This window comes from Pinus tabuliformis, chromosome 3_2 (assembly GCF_031772625.1).
Source record: "Pinus tabuliformis cultivar Carrire ecotype Pingquan chromosome 3_2, CPIR1, whole genome shotgun sequence".
Lineage (NCBI taxonomy): Eukaryota > Viridiplantae > Streptophyta > Pinopsida > Pinales > Pinaceae > Pinus > Pinus tabuliformis.
The window spans coordinates 221845303-221860205 of NC_142302.1; positions in this window are offsets into that span (position 1 = coordinate 221845303).

The following is a 14903-nucleotide window of genomic DNA, read 5'->3' on the forward strand; positions in this document are numbered from 1 at the left end:
TTTTACGAGAGGAGTCCATGGTTAAAATTTTAGAATTTTCTAGGAAATATTCTGGCCTGAAATCCTCATTATTATAGTAGGGAGGATTGTTGATTGATCTGATAATGAGATCTTAGACAATTATTAAGGTATTACAGACTCATGTGCATGGATTTGCCTATGTTACTTTATGTAATGGATCGATAAGATTGCGAAATACATAGACAATGAAGCAGTTAAAGAACATAATAGACAAACACATATAAACACAGCAAGTTTAATAAGGAGTTCACCCAACACTCTTGGGCTACATCTCCTGGTCCAGCCTTCAGTGGTGACCTCTCTATTATGTCTTCAGAAGCAGAGTTCTTACAAAAGTGAGCTCAATTTGAGTCTCACACAACATATACAAACAATAAGGCTTTACTTGGATCCCCCAAGTCTTTCTGAGTACACAGACTCTCCTCACTGACTCTCTGTCTTTGTTTGCTCTCTATCTCAACACTGCTTGCCTCTGTCTCTGTCAGTCTGTGGCTTTAAAGCCAATTGGCATTATCTGTTCATTTCTCCTTCTCGGGCTCTCTGGCTTCCCAGCCTCTGTCCGCTCAGATCCCCCTCTGAGCGTTAGCAATCATTGCTAAATGCCTTCAGGGATGGTGGCCACCTGTTCTGTAACGGAATGGGTCATCGGGCCTTTGAAATCCCCAAAAATAGTGTTCTCTGTTTACACAGAGAAATACACTAAAAACATAGGAAATTCACCAAACTGTTGTTTATCGGATTTGAAATACTATAAATTCCCCTTATAACTCCTATTGGGTCCGCCTTTATGTCGCTTATCGCATCTCCACCGTTGATCTGGAAGATCTAGATCCAACGGTTGTGGTTCATTTCGGGTGGCCCATGCGTACAGGAGTTAACTGCCCGAAAAGAGTGGTTTTCTCCTCCCAGACTTGGACACGTGGCAACCAATGTTTGGGCTCGGGCTTAGCCCAACCAAAACCTCTTACCGCCTTCGACCTCCCAAAATCCCGCTTGTATCGTGATTTCCCTTTGTATTTAAAAATACATTAAAACATTGAAAATCCCACAAAAATGGATTTAGACAGACTTGAAATATTATATATTTTCATTCACAAACCCTTTCGGGTCCGGTTTCATCGCATCGACGCTTTTTCCTTTGTATTTCGTTTATTTAACGAAAAAGCGAAATACAAAGGAAAACCCTGTTTTCCGGATCTCAAAATATATATAATACCATCTATATTTCCATCAGGTCCGGCTATCGCGAGTTATGTTTATATCAGCCCCGCTCCATTGTAATGTTCCGATGTGATGTTGCGATGCGATTGATCGCAATCGCATATCGCACATACCCCGAGCCATTTGTAATCGCTCCTCTGTAATCGCCGATTGCGATATCACGATTCAACTTGGGCTGTCGATCTGCGCGCTTGATCGACGGTCCTTGTTGATCGCGCTGATTGCTATCGCAATATCTATGTGGTAGCCTCCGATAGCCTCTGATAGCCTCCGCCAATTGCGATATGTCGATTGGATGGTAGGACACTAGGAGTTGCTTGAACAATCTTACTCATTCGGTAGTCGAGTTGGGATGATTGTAAAAAAAAAAGAAGTACCGCTCAGGATGCGTAAGCAGGCTCGACTGATAAGGAGAGGACTTGCCTTCCCTTGAGTAGCTAAGGAAAGGTAGAACCCCGCATGCCTTATAAGTAAATCACGGGACCATTGATCGGCCAAATCCAACGGCTCTCATGCAAAGTTGTTTTAAACCTTCGATACTCTGTTTTTCCACTATTTCTTCATGTTTTTCACTCCCGATAGTGTTATCCGCCTTTTTTAAAGGTTTTCTTTATGCGATACTTTTGATCTTTAGAAGACTTAGAGGGTTTTTAGGATCCATTTAGATCACACCTTCCCACTGAAAAAGCTTTTGGACCACCAAAAGTTGGCTTTTAAGCATCAATCAAGTGAGGATACAGCTTCCTCAGTTGTCTAATATCTATCCATCTTGCATTGCTTGGTTTTGAACCTTTGAGTCCAATTCTGAGGTACTCAACATCCCTTTTGTGCATAGTTCTCACCTTCCTGTCCAGAACTATCTTCATGCAACTCATTGAGATATTCAGGCAACATATCATCAATAGAAGGCAACTGACTTTGCTCTTCGGGATCTTCAACCAATGAAGGTTCAAATAGTCTCAAGTTCTTTGCATTTACTACTGAATAGATGTGCATGTAAGCTGGCAAATCAAGGTTGAAAGCATTCTCACCAATTTTCTCAAGTATCTTGAAAGGCCCATACCTTATTGGCTTCAGCTTCTTACCTTCACCTTACATTCTGTCTTTGCTGATGTACAGCCATACTTGATCACCAACTTGGAAGCTATGCTCAATTCGATGCTTATCATGCCTTGCCTTGTACTTGGCTTGGCTCTTTTCCAGTTGTTCCTGCACTTCCTGGTGAATTTCTTGGATCTGTACAATGAACTTGGTTGCTTTGTCCACATCACTGTGTCCATCAACTACTATGTCTTTATTAAAGACAAAATCCAAGGGATACCTTGGTGTAAAACCAAAACAAGTCTCAAAAGGAAATCTTTGTGTAGAAGAATGTTTAGCATGGTTGTAAGCATGTTGCACATAACATAAATGTTCATCCCAAAGCTTGGGATGCTTGTTGCAATAGCCCTTGAGCAACTGGATTACTGTCTTATTGACCACCTCTGTTTGGCCATCTGTTTGTGGATGAAAGGTTGTGCTCTTCTTCAGTCCGGTGTCCTTTAATTCCCACAGACTTGACCAAAACTTCCCAACAAATCGGGAATCTCGATCAGATACAATGGAAGTGGGTAATCCAAAATGAACCCATACATGCTAAAAGAACAACTTTGTTGTCTGTTCAGCTGTAATCTACCTGTTACAAGGTATTAAAATACACATTTTGTTGAACCTGTCCACAATAAAATATAAATAGTCATGACCTTTTCTAGATTTTGGCAGTCCCCCAACAAATTCCATGGAAACACTTTCCCAAGGATGAGAAGGAACTAGAAGTGGAGTGTACAAACCTAGTTTTCTATTGTTGGGCTTGCTTTTAGCACACATGGTACACCCTTTAATATATCTAGAAACTGTTTCATGCATTCTTGGCCAATAACAAAACCTTTGCAGTTATGAAACTGTTTTACTTATACCAAAATGACCTAATATTAGAGAAGTATGCGCTTCTTGGATTATGTTAACTCTTTCAGTTTAAGGAATGCATAGCTTTCCCAAATGATACAAGAGTTGGTCCTTAACATGATAATCCAATTCTTCTACTTGTTTACCCTGACTTAAAGTTGCATATACATCTTTAAAATCTACATCTTGAGCATATTGTTCAATGTAGCTTTCATGCAATACTGAGTTGTGATTAAGTATAATAGATGCATTTATGATTGGTCTAGATAACATATCTGCAACCTTATTGTGTATGCATTCTTATATCTGATGAAAATATTAAACTGTTGTAGAAAACCCATCCACCTATAATGTCTTGATTGCTGCAATTTAGTTTGTGAGTGAAAATATTGAAGTGGTTGATGATCAGTATGTATAACTGTTTCTTTTCCCATTAGGTAATGTTTCCACTTTTTCACACTTTATACTAATGCATACAATTCTTTATCATATGTGGGATAATTAACTATTGCAGAATTAAATGTCTCAGAATGATAACATATGTGTTTACCATTTTGCATCAACACTGCTCCCATGGCATAGTCACTAGCATTTGTTTCAATCTCAAATGGTCTTTGAAGATCTGGCAATGCTAGTACTAGTGTTGTACTAATTTTTTCTTTCAAGGTGTCGAAGGCTTTCTGTTGTTTGCCTCCCTACTAAAACACCTTGTTCAATCCTGTCAGAGCATGTAAGGGAGATGCAATCAAGGAAAAGTTAGCAATAAACTTTCTCCAATGTTGTGCTACTCCTAGGAAGCTCCTAACTTCTGTCGCAGATTTGGATTTAGGCAAGTTCACAATGACTTCAACCTTAGAGGGATATATCTTCAATTCACCACCCCCTACAATATGACCCAAATAATTCAAATATGTTTTGCCAAATTCACATTTTGATAACTTAACATAGAGATTTTCTCTTTTCAAAACATCTAGAGTCCGCTTTACATGCTTCAAATGTTCTTCCCATGTTTTACTGAAAACAAGAATGTCATATAAATATACAATTACAAAATCATCAATAAAAGGCCTAAGTACATCATTCATAACTCTCATGAAAGTGGTAGGAGCATTAGTTAAGCCAAAAGGCATAACTATCCATTCATACAGCGCTTGCTTTGTCTTGAAAGCAGTCTTCCATGCATCTTTTCCTACTACTCTGACTTGATGATAGCCACTACGCAAGTCCAACTTGGAAAAGTAAACAACTTTTTTCAACTGATCTAATAGATCATCTATGTGAGGAAGAGGATATCAATTCTTGATCGTTATTTTATTCAGTGCTCTGTAATCAATGCACATCCTCCACGAACCATCTTTCTCTCTCACCAACACAATTGGAGATCCACATGGTGATGTGCTTGGCCTTATGAACCCTTTGTCGAGCAGCTCTTGTACCTTGATCTCTACATTATCTAAAGCGGATAACCTACACATTCCAATGTTATGCAATGGAGCATCTTGCTGCAAATGAGTATCACGTACTATTTCCCTTTTGGGTGGCAGACCTTTAAGTTCTTGAAATAGGATATCATATTCTGAAACAAATTTTTCTAAATCATCTTTCTATTTAGCATCACAACGTTCAAATGCATTGGTTTTGTCAAGGGTCTTTTCCTTTACAACCATTACAAAAAATTGCTTACATGAGTTTACAATTCTTTTCATCTACCCTGAGTTTATGAGAGTGTAGTTATTTTTGAGTTGATGAGCTCTTACAATATATTATATTCCATTTTTTGTGAGTTGATACTTATTTTCAGTTCTATAGAAAATGGCTTTTCTATCATACAAGTAAGGACTTCCTAAAACAATACCACATATATCCAAAGGAACTATATCTAACTCAACCTCATCTACAAACGTTGACCCAAAACCAAACCTAAGTTTACATTGTCTAGTCACTTGTAGCTTTGTTTTATCACATACCCAACCTAATGGATATGGCTTCTTGTGAGGTGTGGTTAGTAGTCCCAACTTCTTTACAATTGCTTTAGAAATCAAGTTTACTTGCGAACCACTATCAAATAAAGTATCAATCTTTTGATGCTTGGAAATAACTCTAATATGAAAAAGCTCATGCCTTTTCCTCTCATTTTCTTCCTTATCAATAGATTGTGCAGAATTACTAGTAGATGCTTCAAAATTTTTACCTTTTATACCTGTGGCTGTGGATGTTGTTTTATCACCTGAGTCTGAACTCAAGTCTTTCTGAATAGCAGCAACAGTCTTCTTCTTCTTGTCATCGAACTTCTTGGGTTTCAGCTCCGGATGCAAAGACCAGCAGTGTTCATCATTGTGTCCACCCTTCTTGCAGTGAGTGCATGAAGGTTTTTCTTTCTGTACAGTGTTTGTCTTCCTCTCCTTCCATTTTTTCTTCTTCTTTTCCTTGTTCTTGCTTGTAGTGGGTTTTGATGATCCCCCAATCTTTGGGTTCACATTCTTGCCTCTAGCCTCTAGATGTGTAGCCTGAACGGATACCTCATCTTTGCTAGTAGGGTTAAACATGAGAATGGTGTGCCTCAAATAGCTATGCAAACCACCTATATACTTAAACAAAGTTTCAGGTGAGTCTAGAGAAATGCCTAGAATTAAATCTCTTTTTCTAAATTCCTGAGTATAGCTTTGTACACTTTTCCCCTTTAATTGGCGAAGAAAAAGCCAACTCATCATTGCTTGCTGCATATAAGCTAGTGCATAGAATCATTTTTTAATGGCAGAAACAAATTCACTCCAGGTAGAAATAATTTTACCATGCTTCTTCAAATTAGCTTGTGTCCTGCCTTCCCACCACACTAGGGCAGTTCCTCCAAGGCGAAGGCTGGCCAGCTGAATCTTTCTCCTTTCTGAATCGATGTTCTGCACCCTGCAATATACATCAATCTGTCTAATCCAGTTATCTATCTTTTCTGCATTTAATTCTCCATTATATATTGGAAAATCAAATTTACATCTAATTTAATCAAAGGGCTAGAAGGAGGTGCTGATGGAGGAGGCTCTTCCCTTTTCCCTTTTCCTTCTAAATGGCCATCTAGAAGAGGTTCCTCTGTTCCTTTGTCTTTTTTGGAGGTTGAAGTACTTTCACCTCTACCTTTCTTAAATTCTCGATACATCTCTTCTACCATGGCTCTCATGGTCATGAAACTGTCCATGAACTAAGAGTCTGATTCCAAGGGAATTTCTTCTGCCATTTCCTTCCGAGGATAGACTCTTCCAATTTCTGGGTTAGCCTCAAATAATTCTCCTTCTCCTGATTTGATCTTTGACCTAGTTAGCATTCAACAATCCAACACAATCTTGTATAACCTTAGCAAACCTAGTGCTCTGATACCACTTGATCTGATAATGAGATCTTAGACAATTATTAAGGTATTACAGACTCATGTGCATGGATTTGCCTATGTTACTTTGTGAAATGGATCGATAAGATTGTGAAATACATATACAATGAAGCAGTTAAATAACATAATAGACAAACACACATAAACACAGCAAGTTTAATAAGGAGTTCACCAACACTCCTGGGCTACGTCTCCTGGTCCAGCCTTCAATGGTGACCTCTCTATTATGTCTTTAGAAGCAGATTTTTTACAAAAGTGAGCTCAATTTGAGTCTCACACAATAGATATAAACAATAAGGCTTTACTTGGATCCCCCAATTCTTTTTGAGTACACAGACTCTCCTCACTGACTCTTTGTCTCTGTTTTCTCTTTGTCTCAGCACTACTTGCCTCTGTCTCTATCAGTCTGTGGCTTTAAAGCCAATCAGCATTGTTAGTTTGTTTCTCCTTCTCAGGCTCTCTGTCTTCCCAACCTCTATCCGCTCAGATCCCCCTCTAAGCATTAGCAATCATTGCTAAACGCTTTCAGGGATGGTGGCCACCTTTTCTGTAACGAATGGGTCATCGGGCCTTTGAAATCCCCAGAAACAGTGTTCTCTGTTTACATAGAGAAATAAACTAAAAACACAGGAAATTCACCAAACTGTCATTTATTGGATTTGAAAAACTATAAATTCCCCTTATAACTCCTATCGGGTCTTCCTTCATGTCGCTTATCGCATCTCCATCGTTGATCTGGAAGAGCTAGATCCAACGGCTGTGGTTAATTTCGAGCGGCCCATGCGTACGGGAGTTAACCGCCCGAAAAGAGTGGTTTTCTCTCTCCAGGACCTGGACACATGGCAGCCAATGTATGGGCTTGGGCGGAGCCCAGCCAAAACCTCTTACCGCCTTCGGCCTCCCGAAATTCCGCTTGTATCGTGATTTCCCTTTGTATTTAAAAATACATTAAAACATTTAAAATCCCGCGAAAATGGCTTTAGATGGACTTGAAATATTATATATTTTCATTCACAAACCCTTTTGGGTCCGATTTCATCACATCGATGCTTTTTCCTTTGTATTTCGTTTATTTAATGAAAATGCGAAATACAAAGGAAAACCCTGTTTTCCGGATCTCAAAATATATATAATACCATCCATATTTCCATTCGGTCCGGCTATCGTGAGTTATGTTTATATTGGCCCCGCTCCATTTTACTGTTCCGATGCGATGTTGCGATGCGATTGATCGCAATCGCATTTCACACATACCTGGGTCGTTTGTGGTCGCTCCTCTGTAATCGCCGATTGCGATATCGCAATTCAACTTGGGTCGTCGATCTGCGCGCTTGATTAACGGTCCTTATTGACCGCGCTGATCACTATCGCAATATCTATGTGGTAGCCTCCGATAGCCTCCGCCGATTGTAATATGCCGATCATATCTAGACCGTTGATCAGCCAGATCCGACGACTCTCGTGCAAAGTTGTTTTAAACCTCCGATACTCTGTTTTTCCACTATTTCTTCATGTTTTTCACTCCCAATAATGTTATCTGCCTTTTTTAAATTTTTTCTTTATGAGATAATTTTGATCTTTAGAAGACTTAGAGGGTTTTTAAGATCCATTTGGATCATTGATTTAGCTGGTATTTTCACACTATTTTAGGCATTCAGGGTCATCTAGAATTAGCTCAAAATATTTATGGGTTTTATTGGTTGGGGTGTGAGGAGCCTCTCCCTAATTTTTCAGAATTTTTGGAGCAGTTTTAAGGCCTCAAATATCATTTTGCCTCCAACAACAACAGCATTAAATTTATGGGCAGAGCGTATAGCCAGTGAGCCATTTCAACGTTGGGTTGTGTTATATTCTTTCCACGTAGTTAACAAGGGGTTTGAGGGGTACCCGTAACCCCACCTATGGTTTTGTGCATGATTTTCACACATGTTTTTGGACGCGATGGCTTTCGGTCCATGGTATTGGACACGATGGTTTTCAGTCCATGGTATTGGATGTGATGGTTTTCAGTCCATGGTATTGGATGCTTCGGCATGTATAAATATATATTATAACATTGAAAGGAATATAATGAAAAAATCAAGTTGGTAGTCTCGGTTTTGGGATATAGTGGGAAAATCTCTGTGTATATGTGTTTTATGTGTTATGCTCTCGCATTGTTTATTGTTCTGTGTTTTAGAATTCGTATGCAGGTAGTTTTTGTATGGGGTTAAAACCTACATTTGGTATCGGAGCAGTTCTGGCTTCAAGGGGACGCCTTTGTTGCTAAGGGATTTCGCTCGAGCCTGTGATAGACCCTGTTCAGTGGGAGATCTGCGAGATCGATTCTGATGGTGAAAGAAGATGGTGAGCAGTGGAAAGATAGAGATCGAAAAATTTAATGGGTATATTTTTGAGTTGTGGAAACTCGAGATGGAGGATCTATTGGTGGATAAAGATTAGTGGATCGTGGTAGATCTAGGTACTAAACCAACGGGAGTGTCCGATGAAGAATAGAAGAAGTTGGATCGGAAGGCAAAGAGCACAATATGATTATGTGTCTCAGATTCAGTATTTTTGAATGTATCAGGGGAAGATACGGCAAAGGATTTGTGGGACAAGTTAGGGACTTTGTACCAATCTAAGTCTATGGTGAATAAACTATTCCTATGGAAAAAGTTGTATAACTTGAGGATGAAAGATGGAGACTTGGTGACAAAGCATCTGAATGCATTTAATACTGTGGTAAGTCAGTTAGCATATGTTGATATTAAAATTTCAGATGAAGATAAGTGCATCAGTTTGTTGTGTTCTCTACCAGATTTGTGGGATAGTCTGGTCATTGCAATAGGTAGCAATGCAACTGCCTTACATTTTGATGAAATAGTCTCATCCTTGCTAACGGAGGATATGAGACAGAAAAATATGGAGAGCCAGAATGGTGATTCCTTGTCTGTACGAGGATGGTCCTAGAACAGAAACAAAAATAAGTCATCGAGTGGGAGATCTAAATCTAGAGGGAGATCTAAATCTCCAGGAAAACATGTAAAGGTGGTGTGCTGGAAATGCAGAAAGGAAGGGAACTTCAAAAGGGACTGTAAATCTAAAGCTCCTCAAAAAGGAAAGGGATCTGATGAGGCTCCTTCTACAGAGGCGAAAACCACCTCAAATGAAGGTGGGGATGTGTACTTGGCTTCTTCAAGTACACATGTAGATCATGAGGCATGGTTGATTGACTTAGGTGCATCCTTTCACTTCACTCCCCATAGAGAGTGGTTCTGCGAGTATGATAAATATGATGGTGGTGATGTCTTCTTGGGGGATGATAGGAAGGCTAGAATCATTGGTTGCGGAAAAGTAAAGTTGAATTTGCAAGGTGGATGGGTTAGAACGCTTTGACGTGTTCTACATATTCCTGCATTAGCCAGAAATCTGATTTATGTAAGCAAGCTGGATGATGCAGGTGTAAAAACAGTGTTCGAGAAGGATACCTATAAAATGGTTCAGGGAGCATTGGTATTGATGTGGGGAGTTCGAATTGGAACTCTGTACAAGCTACAAGGTAGCACTGTTATTGATGGGTGCAACAGTTCTATGGTTCCTGAAACTGGAGCAGAAAATCTAGTGGTCTCTGGAGAGAAGACCATGTTGTGGCATCAAAGGCTTGGACATATTGGAGAGAAGGGCCTTCGAATACTTCATGGTAAAGGTATGGTAGAAGGTATGATTAATAGCTCTCTAGATATTGATTTCTGTGAAAATTGTGTATATGGGAAGCAGAATCGGGTGAGTTTCCCCTCTGGTAGTAAGAGGGCAAAACAGATATTAGAACTTGTGCACAGTGATGTGTTTGGACCTATGAAGGTTCCATCACTGGGTAAGTCTATGTACTATGTATCATTTATAGACAAATTCTCAAGGAATACATGGATATATTTCCTTAAGAAGAAATCTGAAGTCTTTGACAGGTTTAAAGAATTCAAGTCTCTGGTGGAAAACCAAACAGAGAAGAAGATAAAGGTGTTGAGGACAGATAATGGTGGAGAGTTTTGCAGTAAGGAATTTGAAGAATTCTATAAGAAGTGTGGTATAGCACGACAGAAGACTACTCCATATACACCTCAGCAAAATGGAGTTGTAGAAAGAATGAATAAGACGTTGATGGAAAGGGCAAGAAGCATGCTCAGTGGTGCTGGGCTAGGATAGGAATTCTGGGCAGAGGCGATGGATACTGCATGTTACCTAGTCAACAGGTCACCTTCATCAACGTTGGAGGATAAGACTCCTCAAGAGGTATGGACTGGTAAGAAACCCTCTCTTTCACATCTGAGGGTATTTGGATGTGATTCATATGTACATGTTCCAAAGGAGAAACGAATCAAGTTGGATAGTAAATCTGAAAAGTGCATCTTTATTGGGTATCAGGATGGTTTAAAGGGCTATAAGCTTTGGAACCCAGTAACAAGGAAGGTTGTGTACAACCGAGATGTGGTGTTCAGAGAGGTGAAAGATGTTATTAAACATGAAGTCCAACCAAAGGAACCTGAGAAGATAGAGTTTGAGCTAAAGGAGGAAGAATCAGACTCTACAGCAGAGGAGGAATCAGAAGATGAAGAGCCACAAACTCCTATTGTGAGAAGATCAGTTCGAGAAAGAAGGCAGCCAGAAAGGTATAGTCCATCTGCTTTCTGTTCAAATTTTGCTTTGTCTGTTACTGATGGTGATCCCAGAACTGTGAAGGAAGCAGTGGATTCAGAGATGGAAAACTCTAGAAAGAGGCCATGGTTGATGAAATGGCATATTTGCACAAAAATGAGGCTTGGGATCTAGTGAAGTTGTCGGCTGGAAGGAAACCCATTGGCAGCAAATGGATGTTCAAAAAGAAGACAAATGCAGAAGGAAAAGTGGAGAAATACAAAGCTCGATTGGTAGCAAAAGGTTATTCCCAGGTGCCGGGAATTGATTTTGATGATATTTTTTCTCCTGTTGCCAAGGTAACTTCTATTAGATTACTTTTATCTGTTTTTATTGCTTTTGATTTTGAGGTAGAACAGATGGATGTGAAGACAACATTTCTTCACGGGGATCTGGAAGAGGAAATCTACATGAAGCAACCTGAAGGCTTTGCGGTGAAGGGTAAGAAAGAACTGGTATGCAAGTTAAAGAAGTCTCTGTATGGGTTAAAACAGTCACCAAGGATGTGGTATCAGAAATTTGATACATTTATACAGGGACTTGGCTTCACCAAAAGCAAAGCAAATCACTGTGTGTATTTTAAATTAATTGGTGACCGTGTTATTTATCTGGTCTTGTATGTGGATGATATGTTGCTGATTGGAAATGACAAAGAAATTATCCAGGATTTGAAGACCCAATTGTCCTCCAAATTCGACATGAAAGATCTTGGTGCTGCAAACTATATTTTGGGCATAGAAATTAAAATAGATCGGGAAAAGAGGAATCTCTGGTTAAACCAGAGGAAGTATGTCGAGACAATACTGCAGAGGTTTAATATGCAAGATAGTAAACCGGTGAAGGTTCCTATTCATGTAGGTGTAAAGTTATCTGCTGAACAGTGTCCCAAGACACAAGAAGAGGAAGAGGATATGTCATGTGTTCCATATGCAAGTGCAATCAGTAGCCTAATGTATGCAATGGTCTGTACTAGACCAGACATTGCACATGCAGTGGGAATATTGAGCAGGTTTATGTCAAAACCAGGGAAGGAGCATTGGACAGAAGTGAAGCGGGTTTTCAGGTATTTGCGTGGCACTAGTAATTATGGTCTGTGCTACCAAGGAAGACCAGGATTGGATAGAGTTTTGGATATCCATGGCTTTGTTGATGCAGACTAGGCTAGAGATTTGGATCAGAGAAGATCTACAAGTGGGTATGTGTTTAACCTATTTGGAGGTGCAGTCAGTTGGATGAGTAAGAAACAATTTGTAGTCGCACTATCAACTACAGAGGCAGAATACGTGGTAGCCACTCATGCAAGAAAGGAAGCAGTTTGGTTGTAGAGATTATGTTCAAGTATGGGGTTAGTACAGGGAGCTATAAGGATAGACTGTGACAGCCAAAGTGCAATTTTCTTAGCAAAGAACCCTGCATATCATTCAAAGACAAAGCACATTGATGTTCAGTATCATTTTGTGAGGGATATGATAGAAGACAAAAAGGTGTTGTTGGTAAAGGTGGACACTTTGAAGAATACTGCAGATGCATTGAAAAAATCTGTGAGCTCTGAGAAGTTCTCCTGGTGTAGAGAAACAATGGGCGTTTCAAGGCTGGAAAAATGACTAAGCTCTCCTGTGGCCCCTTGTGGAAAGAAATCAATAAGTGGGAGAATGTTGGGTTGTGTTATATTCTTTCCACGTAGTTAACAGGGGGTTTGAGGGGTACCCGTAACCCCACTTTATGGGGTCCAGGGCAGTGCCCCGGAAAATTTTGGTTTTGGACCCTATGTTAGGTTGGGCGGACCCACCTATGGTTTTGTGCATGATTTTCACACATGCTTTTTGGACGCGATGGTTTTCGGTCCATGGTATTGGACACGATGGTTTTCAGTCCATGGTATTGGACACGATGGTTTTCATTCCATGGTATTGGATGCTTCGGCATGTATAAATATGTATTATAACATTGAAAGGAATATAATGAAAAAATCAAGCTAGTAGTCCCGGTTTTGGGATCTAGTGGGAAAATCTCTATGTATATGTGTTTTATGTGTTATGCTCTCGCATTGTTTATTTTTTTGTGTTTTAGAATTCGTATGCAGGTAATTTCTGTATGGGGTTAAAACCTACATTCAATGTGGAGTTTTCTTCATACTCACTTGGGTTTTGTGTGCTTGCTTTAGAAAGCCCAAGTGCACACATTCCATTGTATTTTGTACTCAAATTCTCATTGGATATTCAATCAAATGGATAAACTCTATTTTGGATAAACTCTATTTTGGTTTTTTCTCAACAATGTTCTAAATTTTTTGTTCTTGTAGAGATTCCAGATTCCATGTTTATTTATTTATTGTAGCTAGTTCATGTTTTGATATTTCATCGTATTTCTCTAGTTATAATATTTCAGTGGTATTAAAGCATGATCATAGCTAAGTTGTGAGCCTTAAGCCAAGTGATGACAAAACCAAAATAAAAATCTAAGAAATCATGGGATCCAAAGAAAGGTTAAAATGAAACAACATGGCAGTAACCTTGAATGAGGTGATTAGGATGCAAAAAATGATCATTGATGTGGGGGAGCAATTGATTCATACCAAAATTGTGAATCGGGACCATTCTCAATTATACAAAAAATTCACTATGCCCAAAATTATGGATAATGCATCAAGATGGCAAGACATGATTAAAAATGATATGGAGTTATTGGCAACAAATTGGAGGGATACCAATAATTATGACATTAAATTCAGGCATCCCTCTCCTTTTGGGAGTTCCGTGAACTAAGAGACGTGCACAAATCAATGGGAATTTAGTGGAATTATGCAGGGATGATGAGGAGGATCAAGGTAGAAGATTAAAAAGTAGTTGAATGGGCCAGTGTTGGCAAAGAGACAGCTGAGAATACACTTGTTGATGAGATGTCAACAGTTGATGAGATATCCAGTGTATTGACCAAGTTTTCAGGTGATAGAAGTGCACCACAGGTTGTTAAGGCATTAGGAGACATTTCCACCATTGATGAGGAGATGATAGGTACATATTCATTCATATCGATGACAGATTTTCTAAAAGGCAGTCACCTTCAATTGACCAGTGAGGATGTTTTATATGATGGATTCCCAGTGAAGGAGCAGTTGCGGGCTCAAGTTGGGGCCGTGGTCGAGTATGCACAACCATACTTGGGGCTAGACATTGACGAGGGGAAGCACGGAGATCACCCGTTGGGATTTCTGCATAGTTTTATTTAGAGAAGTGCTGACGGGTCCACAACGTTATTATCTCACCCTTATGCATTGGATGGAGAGAGGTGGATTTTTCTAGAAAAATCATAGGGGATGACCAAGTCAGCATAGGTCAGCTGATTGAGTTGAGTATGACACAACATCAGTATGAAGGTCTTGTTTCATACACAGGATATTTTACATTTGATCCCTCATTTGGAATTGGATGGTGAGAGGTATTGAGTTGGTACTTGATGGAGCAAGTTGAGCAGTTGGGTTGTATTCCAATAGAGGTCGTGGATTACTAGGGGAGTATGAGGGCTAGATTTTTATTGGGATCCAGTTGGGATTCCCCATCACAACATGTGATTGGTTAATGATTGTATTAGCCATGTGATGGTTCTAGTGACCAAACACCTACACACTTTCAGGTCCCCACATCACTAGTGTCAGGTTCGATTG